The sequence below is a fragment of the Thalassophryne amazonica genome, chromosome 6 (assembly GCF_902500255.1).
Source record: "Thalassophryne amazonica chromosome 6, fThaAma1.1, whole genome shotgun sequence".
Lineage (NCBI taxonomy): Eukaryota > Metazoa > Chordata > Actinopteri > Batrachoidiformes > Batrachoididae > Thalassophryne > Thalassophryne amazonica.
The window spans coordinates 83,802,407-83,818,735 of NC_047108.1; the positions used below are offsets into that span (position 1 = coordinate 83,802,407).

Below are 16,329 nucleotides of genomic sequence, written 5' to 3' on the forward strand. Positions count from 1 at the left end.
GGCGGCGGCGTTTCTGGATGTTGTTGATGTATGGCTTTCGTTTTGCATGGTAGAGTTTTAATTTGCACTTGTAGATGTAGCGAAGAACTGTGTTAACTGACAATGGTTTTCTGAAGTGTTCCTGAGCCCACGCGGTAAGATCCTTTAAACAATGATGTTGGTTTTTAATGCAGTGCCACCTGAGGGATCGAAGGTTACGGGCATTCAATGTTGGTTTTCGGCCTTGTCGCTTACATGTAGAAAGGTCTCCAGATTCTCTGAATCTTCTGATTATATTATGGACTGTAGATGATGGAATCCATAAATTCCTTGCAATTGAATGTTGAGAAACATTGTTCTTAAACTGTTGGTCTATTTTTTTCACGCAGCTGTTTACAAAGTGGTGATCCTCGCCCCATATTTGCTTGTGAACGGCTGAGCCTTTTGGGGATGCTCCTTTTATACCCAATCATGACACTCACCCGTGACCAATTAACCTGTTCACTTGTGGAATGTTCCAAACAGGTGTTTTTTAAGCATTCATCAACTTTCCCATTCTTTTTTTGCCCCTGTCCCAACTTTCTTGAAACGTGTTGCAGGCATCCATTTCAAAATTAGCAAATATTTGCACAAAAACATACATTTTATCAGTTTGAACATTAAATATCTTGTCTTTGTGGTGTATTCAATTGAATATAGGTTGAAGAGGATTTGCAAATTATTGTATTCTGTTTTTATTTACATTTTACATAACGTCCCAACTTCATTGGAATTGGGGTTGTACAGTACATATTCAGTGACATGGAATCGTACATGTATATTTGTCCTCTGACCTGACAAAAGAAAAGTGGTTGCAAAAGTGATGATTTAGTCACATTATACTGAGGGGGTGCATATTAGGCCCCACTGAAAAAACATTAGTTTATTATCCCCGCCCACATTCCGAAATCGGTCTGCATTCAATTTTATTTTATTTTTTTTGTGGATTTCATTAACGGCAGTACAGTTGATGCAGGAACTGGCACATCGGCTTTGGCTGAAGATGGCCAAAGTTTACTGAGCCAGGCCCGGAATTTGCCGTTTGTTGTCATCGACATTCACACAGTCAGTTGCGCTGCCACATGCACACACAGTATGCATGCTTATCATGCTACTAGCCTGCAGTACACTGACTGTATTCAACATGGAAACAAGATTTATTTAAAAAATATCAGATATTTTCAGTTCCTCACTTGGTATGCAGGTGCTGTATGTCAGGTTTGAAATGACATTGTATGTACCTGTTTCTAAGAAAAAAAAAGAAAAAAAAATCCACCCACCCGCACCAATTTCTGATGTCAAGGATGATAAAGTATTGTTTTTTTGTTGTTGTTGTTGTTTTTAATGGGGGCTTATGCACACAGTTGTTTTGGATTTTCTTTATTTTATTTTTCACTGAGTTTAATGTTCATAGTTTTAGAAATTTTAATATAGTGAAACCTGAATTCTTTTCCTTTTACTGTTTTTATTTATTTTTTTAGCTCTTCAGAAAAAAAAGTATTAAACCTGAAGATGCCTAAACTTTTTCAACCCACTGTACATGCAAGGAACAGAAATTTGTTTGAATCCTTAAGCTTGACAAGCATGATCACTGTTAATAATAAGCAGCACTGATTAAAAATATATAAATAACCAAAGGAACGTAAGAGATTTTAAATTCTTTTATCTTATATGACCCACTGTAAAGCCCAGCAGTAACTGTGTGTGCACATTCTCTTCTTGTCTCTCCATATTTTTCCTCTATGTGATATACAGACATGAACCGAGCAAAGGCCTTTGGAGGCAGATCGAGGGGAAATGGTATAATTTGCATGCTCCTGTTGATTTATAGCTCAGTCAGAGGTTAATGACAGTGACGCTCATTGTGCTGGTTTTTCGGTCATAATGTCATTTTATGGAGGTGTTTTATCCACACACTCTTCTCCTTTCTTCGTCACTCATCACTGACACCTCACCTACATACTGACAGCTTGATTATCTTCATGAACAGACTATTTTGTCCAAACGATCAAACATGGACTCTATGGGGATGGAGATGTGTTGAGTGCTTATGACATCTGTAGTGCAAAAAATGTGCAGAAACACATTGGAGAAACAGACACACACAGCATGTGATAAGAATTTTGTTTGTATGACACTTTTCATACAACATTGCAAAGTATGTGAGCATTAAAAAGGCATGTAACAATTTAAAAATTGACATATGTCATAATTATGAAACCACAAAATAAATATCCATTTAAAACAGCACTATTATCTAATCTTGGCACAAGTGTTGCAAAGAACAGGAGAAAGTTCTCTAACCGGTTGACAGAGCAGAGGAAGGCACATAAGACTTCAAAAGTCCTAACAGATAGAGGACACCTAACCAGTCACAAATTTGTTTGTCAAAAACAAAACCTTAAAATCTGATTTGATGCATACAGGGAACCAGTGGGGCAAAAAAAAAAAAATAAAATAATAATAATAATAATAATCTTAGATTTAATAAGTAATTTGTCAGATCCTCTTTTGAGTGGATTTACAAATGTCTTGTGTCAGTGAGAAGTCTGCGAACAAAACATCACAGTAATCAATTCTGGATAAAACAAAAGACTTGCATGACTGACTGAATCAAGATAAATATTTGATGTGCAAGTCAGAAAATTCCTGAAAACAGTTAAAATTGCGGTTGCAAAAACAAGCTATACAGTGGGTGCTCATCCATTTGGGGTATTTGCTATTTAACAGGCATAAAGTGGTGTTGAAAAACCAAATGCTGGACACAAAGGGGTTGGGTTTACTGTATTCATTAGGCATTGGTGTCTTGTAGTCTCACCTTAATAGCAACCAATCAGATTGGCACCTGCCTGTCCCTGGTGAGAATCTGTGTTTTGATGTTTTGATTTTTAGGATGGGTGGGTGGGGGGGTGCTGGTCATTGACACCAGATTATGATAAACTACTGCACGGAAAATTTGCTCCACAAGTAGATATTAGGACATGGAAGACTCCATTGAATTTTGGAGGGGATCCAGATCTGGATTGGTGGACGTCAGAAATCTTGGATTGCGCTTGTTTCCATTGTGGGTCTTTCCACTGAGGTTCCAGTGGACATGAAGACAGTTAGGGCTTCTGCAATCTGACATTTGATCCAAATGACCTTGATTTTCATCCAACTGATTGACCTCTGGCTGACTTTTCCAAGGCAGTTCTGCACTTGACTCAATTCTGCGCCATTTTTTGGTCACAATTCTGTAGAAAATCAAATGACTCAGTCTTGCTGTTTGCAGAAATTAATTATTTAATAGGCAAATTTGTAGTCAATTTACATACCAAATTTAGTAGAAATCAGGACCCGGGTGACGTAGGCCAACAAATCAGCACACATGACCTTTGCGTTAATGTTTGACTTTTGGCAAATTTAACATTGCTGGGCAAGTGCAGAACTAACCTCCACATTTGTGCCAGGTTTGGTGAAAATCGGAATGAAATTCAAGATTTTGACATTTGACCCAATGGATGTTGTTCTTTGCTGAAACAAACTCTTTAAAGACAATTCCAAGTTGACCTTCATCTACATAGCAAGGTTGGTGGAAACTGTTATGAAAAAAAATCCTTGAACATTTTAATATTTGAATCCAGTGACATTGACCCCTATGACTGACCTTTGGCTGGTTTGGTGCAAATCTGAGTGAAAAACATACATTTTGTCTTTTGAGATGAATGACTTTGACCCCTGTGGGTGACCTTTCGTGAAGTTCTTCTAGTATGGGAAATTCCTTAACCCACCATGCCTAGTTTGTTGGACACTGGAGTGAAAAAACCCCCAAACAAACAGACTTTAATGTTTGACCCTAATGACCTTGACCTTTACCAAAACAAACCCTTTAAAGGCAATTGTGGGGTTGACTGTCATCCACATATACTTTTGGTTGAAATCAGTTAATCTATATTATAATACCCAAGTGGCCTCTGTGTGCTTGCGTACTTGCGTGTGTGTGTGTGGCTTCAGTCATGGAGAAACTGGGGAGAGATGATATTTGCCATTTCGTATGCTTATGTATTTTGAGTCAAGGATGAATGCTGCCAAAGCGGAAAGTTGATAGGATGAATTTTTAGCAATATTAGCTAACAACAGTGAAAAATGGGCATTGTACTGCAATGCACCATGGGAGTTCAGGGTTTTGGGGTTTTACATGTTGTTATTGTGAGATGCGATGAGAAATGAGATGAGATGAGATTTATTGTCATTGTCATTATACGAGTGCAACAACAACAAAATTACGTTTACACTCCAATTACCTAAGACAAAATACAACAATTAATCCACAATTATTACTAGTTGAACGTAATAATGGCACACATCAGAATTAAAGACAACACATATACATTTGACTTTGTTTATGTGCACTGAACTTGAAGCAGTCCATCATCCGAATTGAGGCAAAGTGGGTGAAGGCCGCAGCAGGAGGGGCCCGTGCTGCCCATCTTCGGGAGTTGAAGGCTGCAGTAGTAAAAACCACGCTGCCTTCAAGGTGGCAGGGAGGACGGCAGGGTGAGGGGAGTGGAGAGACACAAGGGGGGTGGGGGGGTGGTTTATATTAGTTTAACAGTGTTATTAGTAATATGTATATTTCGTGGACATGAATGAGCGAAGCTCTTCATCTACCATCTGTTTGTGAATTTTTTGCGACAATGTTGTCCGGTTTGTGGCTTTGTCCACCATGGGTGAGATTTTTTTGTGGCATTTGCAGTTTGTGGCTTTGTCTAATATTGGTTTGTGGCTTTTTATGACAATGTTATCCGTTTTGTGGCTTTTTCCCTGATGGGCAGATTTTTTGTGCCATTTCCGAATTGTTTTGTGCCATTTCCGGTTTGTGCCTTCATCTACCATAGAGCGAGCTTCACGCCGCTGTGCGGTGCTTCACTCGTATTATTGATTCATTGTGTTTTTGTAGTTCAATTGGTTTAGTCGGTTTAGTTAAGTGTCATGTTGCCAGTACCATGAGTGAAAAATGTACTGCATTTGATGTCTTCCACCACCAGTTCTGTGGGTGTGTGAAAATAAAACCACCTGCTTGTGGCAGAATGCAGAAAATGAAAAAAGCTGTGCATGCATAGGTGCAGCTTCGATCAGGGACAAACTGGGGAGATCTGACATTTGCTGTTTGTTATGCTTATATATTTTTGGTCAAGGATGAATGCTGCCAAAATGGAACATTGATAGGACTAATATTTTTGGAGAAACACTGAACAACGGACATTGCTAACTGCATTCTGGACTCACATGCTATTCCACCAGGGGGCAGTAAATCATCTTTATATTAAAAGCGTACATGCATGCCTGCATGCCTGCATGTGTGTGATTTTATTTCCTAAGTTCAGTGTAAGTTCATAATATAATTGTAAATACATTAAAATTACAAGGATGACACAAGAAAGTACAACACTTATTTCCATTGTGATCCATTTAAAAATCAATTGACAAAATAGAAGTAATAATAAAATAAAAATAATAATACTGATAATGATAATAATATTAACAATAATAATAATAATAGTGTGTATATGATAACAAGAACCTAAACAAATTCTAAATATAGTAAGACAGAAATTAACTTTAAAAAATTATATAATTAAGAGGAAATATAAGGGTTGAGTTCTTCTAAAAATTGTTGATGTCTAAGGTTTTAAAAACATTCTAGACTCATATGCCATTCCAACTCATTGTAGAAACTGCATCATTTACCACCACCCTTGAAAAATGTCAGCTACCTATTTTATATACACTACCCAATCTAGAGCCCGTGGATCCCCATGGGCAACGTGCTAGTATTATGATTGAAATGTATTACTTTAAAATATGTACTTGGATAATTTCATCATTCTCACAAGTTTGGACTGTTTTTATTGTTATTTTTAGTAGTGTCATGCCTGTTGAATTATTTATTTAATTTATGTCTATGATCTTGTTATGACTATATTTTTAATCTTTTAATGGTTGTTAGCCTTAAGTCACAACCTTAGTGATTATGTTTTATTGTTTGCTCTATTCTATGAACTCCTCCAAGGAGGTAATCTCTTCACCCACATCTGCTTGTTTGAAGGATTATGCAAAAACAAATGAACCAATTAATTTCATTCATTCAACTTTTGGCTCGATAGGCCAAGTCCCAATGCTCCCACAGTCAGTGGTATGGTCTTGATCAAACAGTCAGCTGTCTTTGATTTACAAGTCCTCAAATTACCTCAGTTTTTATGTCATTTTGCCTTATGTGTTGCATTTTTCAACATTTTCATGAATTTCTCAAGAGAATGCACCAGTGTTTATGAAACAAAAAAAAAAATCAGGCATATGTTGAGTGCTAATATCTATTTTAACCTTTCAAAAAAGTTCTATATCACAATGTTAAGGGCCCCTTCACACATAGTACAAATAAGTACAACTCAGAGCAACTCACGGCGAAACAGCTCGTATGAGCGAACTACGAAAACAGTGCGCTGACGAGCAGATGTGCACGATCCCGATGTGACGATTCGTGCATGCAACGGTGTCTTTCGAGCAGGAACACAGTGCGAGCAGCTGCACCACATCACGCCGCTGATGTGAAGATCAATAAAATAAAAAACAGCTGTATAATTAGTGAATATCACTGGGTTGATATAAATAATGCATGAAAGGGGAAGAACCCCACGGTTAAATAACCCTGGTTAAAAAAAATGTCATTCATGTCATTCAAATGGTCATTCATTTTTGTCATTTGTTATGTAAAGGCATATGTAGGTATTGTCGTAATTATTTATATGACTGTCCTGGCAGTGGTGTCTGTGTTTTTAATGTGTGCACTGAGCTGTCATCCAGCTGTCAGTGTGCTGTGATCAGCTGACAGGCCCCTCCCCATGCTGTGTGCGAACATACCTGGCTTTCCAGCCCAATATGATCAGATCTGTACATACATATAAGCATTTTTTGTAAGTGGGGGGGGAGCACACGCACACACGTGTGAGACACATGCACAACATGTGTGTGGCTTTTTGCAACTACACAGTCGTGGGGCACAAATTTCACATCCAGCTTGACAGTGATTATCTGCTGACTGTTTTCGTGATGATAGTGCGAATGACCACACATTTTCTAAGTGCCAAGTGAGCGGTGTTAGATGTTTGTGTGTGTCAGCTGGAATTTGGCCGACACATGCCGTGAGAGGATTCAATGGGCTCTCACAGCACACACACTGTCTTTCAGCTGCTGGTGTGTGCAAAAATAGTTGTAGCAACAGGTGTATGAGGCGTTGGAGGCAGCTACGATTTTACACTTTTGCATACGATTCCTGCTTCATACACACTACATGCGCAAATCGACCACATTCACACCTTGTGAAGGGGCCTTAAAGAAAGAAAGGCAAATTCTTGTATATGCCCTCTGAATCAGATCCACTCCAAAAGTTAATACTTTTTTCTCAGCCCATGCCTAACCTGTTATGGTTGACCCAGGAACTGACCGATAGGGCCCAAAGTACTGACATAACCTGGAAACAGAGAATGGTTTATACAGTTTATTTTGGCTGATATGCAGGCAGGCTTGGCTGGAGTGGTCTGATAGCGGAGGACAGGAACAGCTGGGTAGGGCAAGCAGAGGAGTCCAATATGGGTGGACTGGGCGTGGCAGATCTGAAGCATAGCAAGAGCATGTAAGCAGAAGTGTCAGGAAGACAAACATCAAAAATAGAAAACATAAAAAAAACTTCAGAGATGAGGCCTAGAGTCCACACTCTACACACAGAGAGACCACCCAAAGGTGTACATAAACAGCAAACACTTCCTGGCTTAATTACTAATCAGCTTCCCAACCTGCAGGCATGGAACATCCAGTTCACAAAACTCCACTGCAGTGGAAGCCGATACATGACTAACGTACAGCTCAATATAATAAGGTGTGAGGGACACCACATTTACTGACTGTATAAACGTTATTCACAAAATCTAACGTACATCAGGAAGTGTGCTGACGAGCGTGAGACCTCACCCCCTCCTCTTTCACAGACCGTGCATCAAACCCTGGACGTTCTCTGCATCCACTGATGATGAGATGGCTCCCGAAACGACGATCTCACCCGTCTGGTCACAAGGTCGAGTCTCTGGCCAATACACACTGTATACTCCAGTCTTAAATGCCACCATGTTCCAATCCATATAGATGCACCACAGCTGTGAGTCCTGACGAGCCGCAGGTGATCAGGGTGAGGTCCTGATAACCTCAGCAACACAGCCACTCAGTCCCAAATGCAAGCCACCTGGAAGGAAAACCAAAAGACAGAAACAAAAAGGCAGCCAGGCCCCCCAGCCATACAACAGTACCCCACCCTCACAGTAAGCCTCCCGGCGACCACACAAACCTGGCCCAGGAGAAACACCCCCCTCCAGGGACCATGGCTGGAAACCGCATCTGCATTAGTCTTCCAACAGAATGGTTGATGTCCTCTCCTCTGGCTGCATCCTTGCCTTTGTTTCAGTCAGTCACTTAGCACAGGTGTGGCCAGGAGTTCTTAAACCTGTGCGGTCAGCCTTTATCCAACCATGTTCGGTCTTTAGTCATAAAACAAAAAAGACAAACACAAACAACCAAAACACCCCCCCTCCCCAGGGGACCGTCCCATCAAACCCCGGGAAGAGGAGAAAAGAAACCCCCAAACTTAAGCTTACAAATAAAAGTGCTAAAACACCCCCCCCCCCAAACGACATGTAGGGACCAACACCCCCCAGAGGACTTCCCGCCAGCTCCAGGAGTAATAACCACAGCCGAGGTCCCTCTGGGATCCAACGTCACCCACGGGGACTCCCAGCGCCTCCCAGAGGACCACTTGTCAACCCCAGGAGACGCCTCCCCTCATGACCAACGGACCCAGCCCCGGCCGTCTATGGCTAGATGGACCCACAGCCCTTTCCCCCCCAGAGGACACCACAGTCAAACCCTGAGGGCGGAAACTGGGGGGGAAAACAAGAAGAGAGAAAAAAAAAACATACAAACAAAACAACCCCAACCCCACCCCCTTGGCGCAGTGGAAACTGGAAGCACGTCCGGTGTCACCAACCGTGACTATACCCCAGAAGCCAACCGGGAGGAGTGGAACAGCGGTTATGGCAAACGGCACAAAACGGCGCCACTCCTCCGACTTCTACACCAGCCACTAGCTGCGGGTATATCCCACTGCCCCAAACCTCAGCCACGCCGATGGCAGACGGCCAAAGGCGTGCTGAAGCCGGAGGTGGAACAGGGAATCAAAAACACCCCCCCCCCCCCAGGTGCAGAGGTTACCCGGGAAACGCCCAGTATAACCAAACTGCACCACTCCAGCAACGCCGACACTACGGCTCACCCGGCTGGAGCCAGAGGAGAAGAGAGGGAAGAAAAAGAAAATACCCCAACCCCCCCCCCCCCTCCCGGGTGCAGAGGCTACCTGGGAAATGCCCAGCACAACCAAACTGCACCCCTCCAGCAACGCCGACACTACGGCTCACCCGGCTGGAGTCAGAGGAGAAGAGAGGGCATAACAAAAACAAACAAAAAAAAAAGAAAAAAAAACCCAAGTACCACCCCATCACCCCCCAGGGGACCGTCCCATCAAACCCTGGGGAGGTGAAACAAAAAGAAATAAAAAGAAAGACTAACAGACCAACATACAGTTGTTTGGGTCCGTTTTTTTTTTTTTTCTTCTTAGACAGGCTGCAGGGTCACAACCCCAGACACAAACAGTGGAAAAAAAAAAAAAAATCCCACACAAAAACCAACTCAAAAAACACCCACACGAAATGAACTAACACAAAACAAATCAGTGACGTATACCGTTAAGCTCAAACAAATCGAACACACCTGTTCTAACTTAAGAGCTTAACAGTAATGTGACTAAGTCACCAAAAGAGGGAGCCAAAGTGCTAAAAATGAAAAAACCCCCTTTGGTGACAGAAAACAAACGAGCTGCATCTCCGTGCGCAGCTGTGTGCAACACACAACCAAAATGTGCTCAACGAAATAACGCCGGAGCTGATACAACAGACGCAGTAGTTATCTTTATCCGGGGAAACGGGGCTACAACTGTAACACAGGAAGCTCAGCGACCCGTGCCACAGAGCTCCGCTGTGCGCGTGCACCCATTACAGACACACTCTTGCAGCTCCCGTTTAAACCTCTTATCCGGTCGGAGCGTGACGCGAAGCCGTCGCCAGTCACACTCCACCACGACCCACGGATAAGGCACAAACACAGGAACACGGCTGCAAGAGAGCACAAATCAGTATTCAGTAATGGGTCTCAAACGCGCACCATCCGGGCGGAGAGCACCCGCAACTGATCCGGATAACTACTGAACGTCTGCTGCCGCCTTCCCGGCGCGTTACCGTCTCTGCTACCGCTGGGTCCGTGATGTTTGGCCAGAGACTACTGTTATGTGTCGGACGCAGGTCGGAGAACCGACCAGCGTTTGAAGGACCCAGTATGAAATAAGCAGAGCACGGTACAAAGGCTAACTGAATTTAATACATAACAGTGATGTGATACAAAACAACAAAAGAGTGTGCGGTCTGGCGTGGTGGTGATACGGTGCGCTCCCAGCAGCGCTAACGGTCCGGAGCCAGAAGCCATTCGGACCCAAGGACCCCGCCGACACCCCCCAGGTGGCCGCAACAAACCGAGTCTGTGAAAGAAGGAACCATTATGTGAGTCCACACTCTACACACAGAGAGACCACCCAAAGGTGTACATAAACAGCAAACACTTCCTGGCTTAATTACTAATCAGCTTCCCAACCTGCAGGCATGGAACATCCAGTTCACAAAACTCCACTGCAGTGGAAGCCGATACATGACTAACGTACAGCTCAATATAATAAGGTGTGAGGGACACCACATTTACTGACTGTATAAACGTTAGTCACAAAATCTAACGTACCTCAGGAAGTATGCTGACGAGCGTGAGACCTCACCCCCTCCTCTTTCACAGACCGTGCATCAAACCCTGGACGTTCTCTGCATCCACTGATGATGAGATGGCTCCCGAGACGACGATCTCACCCGTCTGGTCACAAGGTCGAGTCTCTGGCCAATGCACACTGTATACTCCAGTCTTAAATGCCACCATGTTCCAATCCATATAGATGCACCACAGCTGTGAGTCCTGACAAGCCGCAGGTGATCAGGGTGAGGTCCTGATAACCTCAGCAACACAGCCACTCAGTCCCAAATGCAAGCCACCTGGAAGGAAAACCAAAAGACAGAAACAAAAAGGCAGCCAGGCCCCCCCAGCCATACAACACCTTTTTTAAGAGGTTAAAAAGTCACATTCTGTTTCAATATGTTGGGTTTTTTGTTTGTTTGTTTTGTTTTGTTTTGAGTGGTGGGGATGACAGCCAATCAAAGTAGAGCTGTGCCATCACATCAGTGGTGGGTCTGTCTAAAATCACTTCATTTATGTGTTTATATAACGTTTCTCATATATTATGTAAAAGCTAGTGTGAAATAAACACTTCTAAAATGCTGTTTTTGGAAGCTAATAACACCTCTGGATGCAAAATTGTGGATGTTAGCATGCACGCTAGCTTTCGCTAACTCAAAGGTAACTTCCTATTCACAGTTTTAGAGTATCCCAGAATCCTTTCCGCGCTGGAAAGGGAGCCTTGATAATGGCTCACCTTAATGCTAACTTTAACACTGAAAATGCCATAGACATGCCAACATGTTAGCATCGGTCCCATTTTTAAGTTATAAAATACATCTATCAACTGTTTCAGAAGACCAGAACAGGTCAGTTTAATATATAAAAGGTAAATATTACTCACAGACATATGCTCTTTACGGTTTTAGTGGGGAAAAATTAAGATAGAGCAAAATAAAACAAACCAACAAAGCAGCAGATCGAAGATCGAAGCTGCTTCATTGGTTCAAGGTTCAAAGCAAAGCTGCACTGCAGAAACGGTTGACTATACAGACCCACTGCAGGGTCTGTAATCAATGTAGAGAAATTATCATTTTCCTGACAAACACCCCCAAAAACAACGGCCACTCTGATGGACCGATACCGGAATCGTTAAGCAAAAAGGCTATTGATGTTGATGGATCGAATCATTTCTTAACGAAACCCAAAAAGAACTGGTTCCTGAAACGCAACCCTAACAGCAACATGGGTTTTTTAAATTAAATTTAATTTTTTTTAAAATAAAACTCACATTAAAGACTCACAATTATCGTAGTTAAACACCTAAATACAGTGGGGAAAATAAGTATTTAACCACCTGTCAGTTTTGCAGGTTTTCCCACCTACAAAGAATGGAGAGGTCTGTAATTTTTATCGTAGGTACACTTCAACTGTGAGAGACAGAATCTTAAAAAACCTGGTCAGTGACCTGAAGAGAGCTGGGACCACAGTCACAAAGATTACATTAGTAACACATGATGCTGTCATGGTTTAAAATCCTGCAGGGCAGCAAGGTCCCCCTGCTGAAACCAGCACATGTCCAGGCCCATTTGAAGTTCACCATTGACCATCTGGATAATCCAGAGGAGGCATGGGAGAAGGTCATGTGGTTAGATGAGACCAAAATAGAGCTTTTTGGAATCAACTCCACTTACCATGTTTAGAGGATGAGAACAACCCCAAGAAAACCATCCCAACTGTGAAGCATGGGGATGGAAACATCATACTCTGGGTGTGCACTTCTGCAAAGGGGACAGGACAACTGCACCGTATTGAAGGGAGGATGGATGGGGTCATGTATTGTGAGATTTTGGCAAACAACCTCCTTCCCTCGGTAAGAGCATTGAAGATGAGTCATGGCTGGGTCTTCCAGCATGACAATGACCCCAAACACACAGCCAGGGCAACTAAGGAGGGGCTCTGTAACAAGTATTTCAATGTCCTGGAGTGGCCTGGCCAGTCTCCAGACCTGAACTCAATAGAAAATCTTTGGAGGGAGTTGAAACTCCAAACCTGAAAGATTTGGAGAAGATCTGTATGAAGGAGTGGACCAAAATCCCTGTTGCAGTGTGTGAAAACTTGGTCAAGAACTACAGGAAACGTCTGACCTCTGTAATGGCAGACAAATGTTTCTGTAGCAGTTGTTAAGCTCTGTTTTTCTAGGGGTCAAATACTTATTTTATGCAATAAAATGCAAATTAATTATTTAAAAATCATACAATGTGATTTACAGGATTTTTTTATTTTGTAGATTCTGTCTCTCACAGTTGACGTGTACCTATGATAAAAATTACAGACCTCTCCATTCTTTGTAGGTGGGAAAACCTGCAAAACTGACAGGGGGTCAAATACTTATTTTCCCCACTTTACATACAGTATTTTGGTTGAAGTCACTTCCATAACGACGCAATGTTGCAAACAAGTTGCTTGTTGCTTGTCCACTCCACCACCTGCAAACGCTTGTTTACACTGACAACAAAATCTCGGCCTCCCCAATGAGAATGTGATTACGTGCAAGATTTTACACCATAAAGGCGTCTATGGAGTTAAATTTGTCTCAGTAATACCTGCAAATGCACAGCAGGTGATCTACAAATATTCCTTTATTTGCACAATTTCGCTGTTGTTAAAAGCTCATGGACACACACATGCAAGGCCTCATTCAGATGCTGTTAAAATGTAAATATTGTTATTAAGTGATTGATAGAGGGGCTTTATTGAACATGTACAAAATGTACCTAAGACAACAGGATCTTAATAATTATTTAAACAACTTCAAATTATAAAGAACACAATGCTTATACGGCCAAGGGTCTTTCAGCATTGCATTATATTTTTACAGTCTTGCTTTGTTTAAAAAAAAAAAAAAGCCAACAGTTTGTGCTGAAAAAGTTGGACTTGATCTTGCACTGATGGTGATGGTCCCCCCCCAGCAAAAATCTATTTTCCTTACTTTTATTAATCAAACAAGAATAATAAGATGTCTTGATGTCTGGCAAAGAATAAAACCAGTTCAGCAATCATACTGTGCACTGTAAACTGCCTCGAGCCTACAGTGTCAACTGTTGCACTCCAGTCACCCAAAAACGTGCAAATCTTAAGTAACTCAGGACATCCATGCTTCCATATGGTTCAGAGAAACGGTGTAACCGCAGCTGCTGGTTGCATCAGCACATGTCTGCACATAGATTCTGCACCTCAATGTTGACCTCAACTTCCCTGTGCAGCACAACCTAAAGAGAACCTCTGCATGCTGACAAGCAAGAAATCGAAAACAGTAAGGGCACACATGCACCAAATCCTCTCACTGCTAATCTATTCATCCTTTATTAATCAGTGTAAAATTCATCTGTTGACATTAAAGCTTGAAAATGTTTTCCATTTGACCAATGAACAAAGAGGTTTCGGAGTATGTGTCACCGCAGCGGCGGCAGCAGAGGCAGCACAGACACCAACCAGTCTAATGTTGGGGAGGAAAATAACCAAAGGATTTACAAAATATCAATTGAGACGTGTCAAATCAGTGCTGCGGCGCCGTTTGTAGTTGGCTTCTTGATGGTACCAAAGCGTTGCCAAAGAGAATTCTGTAGTGCTGCGGCTCATCAGCTGGGTATTGCATTTTCTGCTTTCATGAAATGAATTCTATGAGCAACGTCTTTTGTAAGAAGCGCTCATGAATTCCACATTACTTTGGCAGATGTTTCTGTCTTGTGCGCTCACTTCTCATCGCCTTCATTCCCTTTTTTGTGATTTCAGTCGCATTTTCAATGATGCCCAGAAAGTTTTAAGAGCTAAAATTTGAGGCCCCGTCTGTGTGCTGTTACCTGACAAACAGGCTCTCCGGCTCTTTTGCTATTTCGGACAATCTTTCTGTCAACTTGTTTTATTGTTGCAAACTATGTGCATGTATGTTTGTGCAGCTTCCAGTGTCCTTGCTTTATTTCTTATCTGTTTATTCGCGGCCGCTCTCCCTCCACAGCTCGACATGAAACATTCTCTGGAAATGTCAAACCTCTTGTGGAGCCATTTCTACCAAACTTGTTAGGGCAGTTATTAAATATCACTGAACAAGTGCACAAAGGATCAGACAATGCCTTTTTTCTCTGTCATTACGCTTTGAGATGCAGCGTGCATGATACTGACAGTTCTATATCTGCCAGATACATGTGGTGAAGCTGCAGCCCTCCTCGTCAGAGAAACACTACCAGTCTGAGAAAGACAAAACAGCAAGGAGGTTAAATAGAAAGAGAAAATGGGATGTCACCTTGTGATGTGCATTCTTCTGTACAAGTCATCACATTATATAAATGTGGTGAAAAAAAACAGGATAACATGCTTCTTTTCTTGTGTAGCATATTTTGTCTTGCAGAAAGGAAGAAATATAACATAAAAAGTCTGGAAATGAGAGAAATGACACAATAAACTCGGAAGGTGCTGTGAGGTTGGCAACGTGCACGGCAGAGCGACAAGGTGCTTCTGGCAGGCTTTGTAGGACGTGCACACATACACACGCATGCCATCTGTTAAAAAAAAAAACAACACATAAGCTGTGCAGAGCCTAGACTTTTTACTTCACATGACTTTGAAAAAGAAACACATCCAGAGACCATGTTCAGCAGATATCATCGGCAGCTCTGTGGGGGGGCTACAATCCCTTGATTGAGGAGAGTAACGTCAACTTAGAACATGGCACCATTTTGGTTCCAACTGCACTGAACTGCTGAATGAACCTTTTATGTTTCCAGCAAATTTTTTAATCATTTAACCACATACAGCAACACATTCAGGTCCAGGTACTATCAAAATAAATATAAAAATAGTTAAGCTATCAAATTTACATGAATTTACAATTTATGATGATTTATTTAATGAATTTAAAGCCTGATTTATGCTTCTGTAGCTCTGTAACTCCGTGTCATGCATGACAGTTTTAAAGTTCTCTGTCTCTAGTCTGGATTATGCTTTATTCTGTACTATTTTGATGCACAACAAGCTTTTCTTTCTACAATCATCACCTGCAAATCAAAGGTAAGCTGTACATTTCATCTTTTTCCAGCTTCAAATCAAATCAAATAAATTTTATTTATATAGCGCCAAATCACAACAAACAGTTGCCCCAAGGCGCTTTATATTGTAAGGCAAGGCCATACAATAATTACGGAAAAACCCCAACGGTCAAAACGACCCCCTGTGAGCAAGCACTTGGCAACAGTGGGAAGGAAAAACTCCCTTTTAACAGGAAGAAACCTCCAGCAGAACCAGGCTCAGGGAGGGGCAGTCTTCTGCTGGGACTGGTTGGGGCTGAGGGAGAGAACCAGGAAAAAGACATGCTGTGGAAGAGAGCAGAGATCAATCACTAATGAT

At 41.9% G+C, this 16,329-nt stretch overlaps 1 long non-coding RNA gene across 1 annotated transcript in view; it reads left to right on the plus strand.

Moving 5' to 3' along the window:
* Window positions 1–15,470, plus strand: part of LOC117512530 — a 49,093-nt gene extending 33,623 nt beyond the window's left edge. Inside the window, exon 3 of the long non-coding RNA XR_004561319.1 lies at window positions 15,335–15,470. This is a non-coding gene — a long non-coding RNA (uncharacterized LOC117512530). The remainder of the gene's footprint in view (window positions 1–15,334) is intronic.
* Window positions 15,471–16,329: the final 859 nt, after the last annotated feature.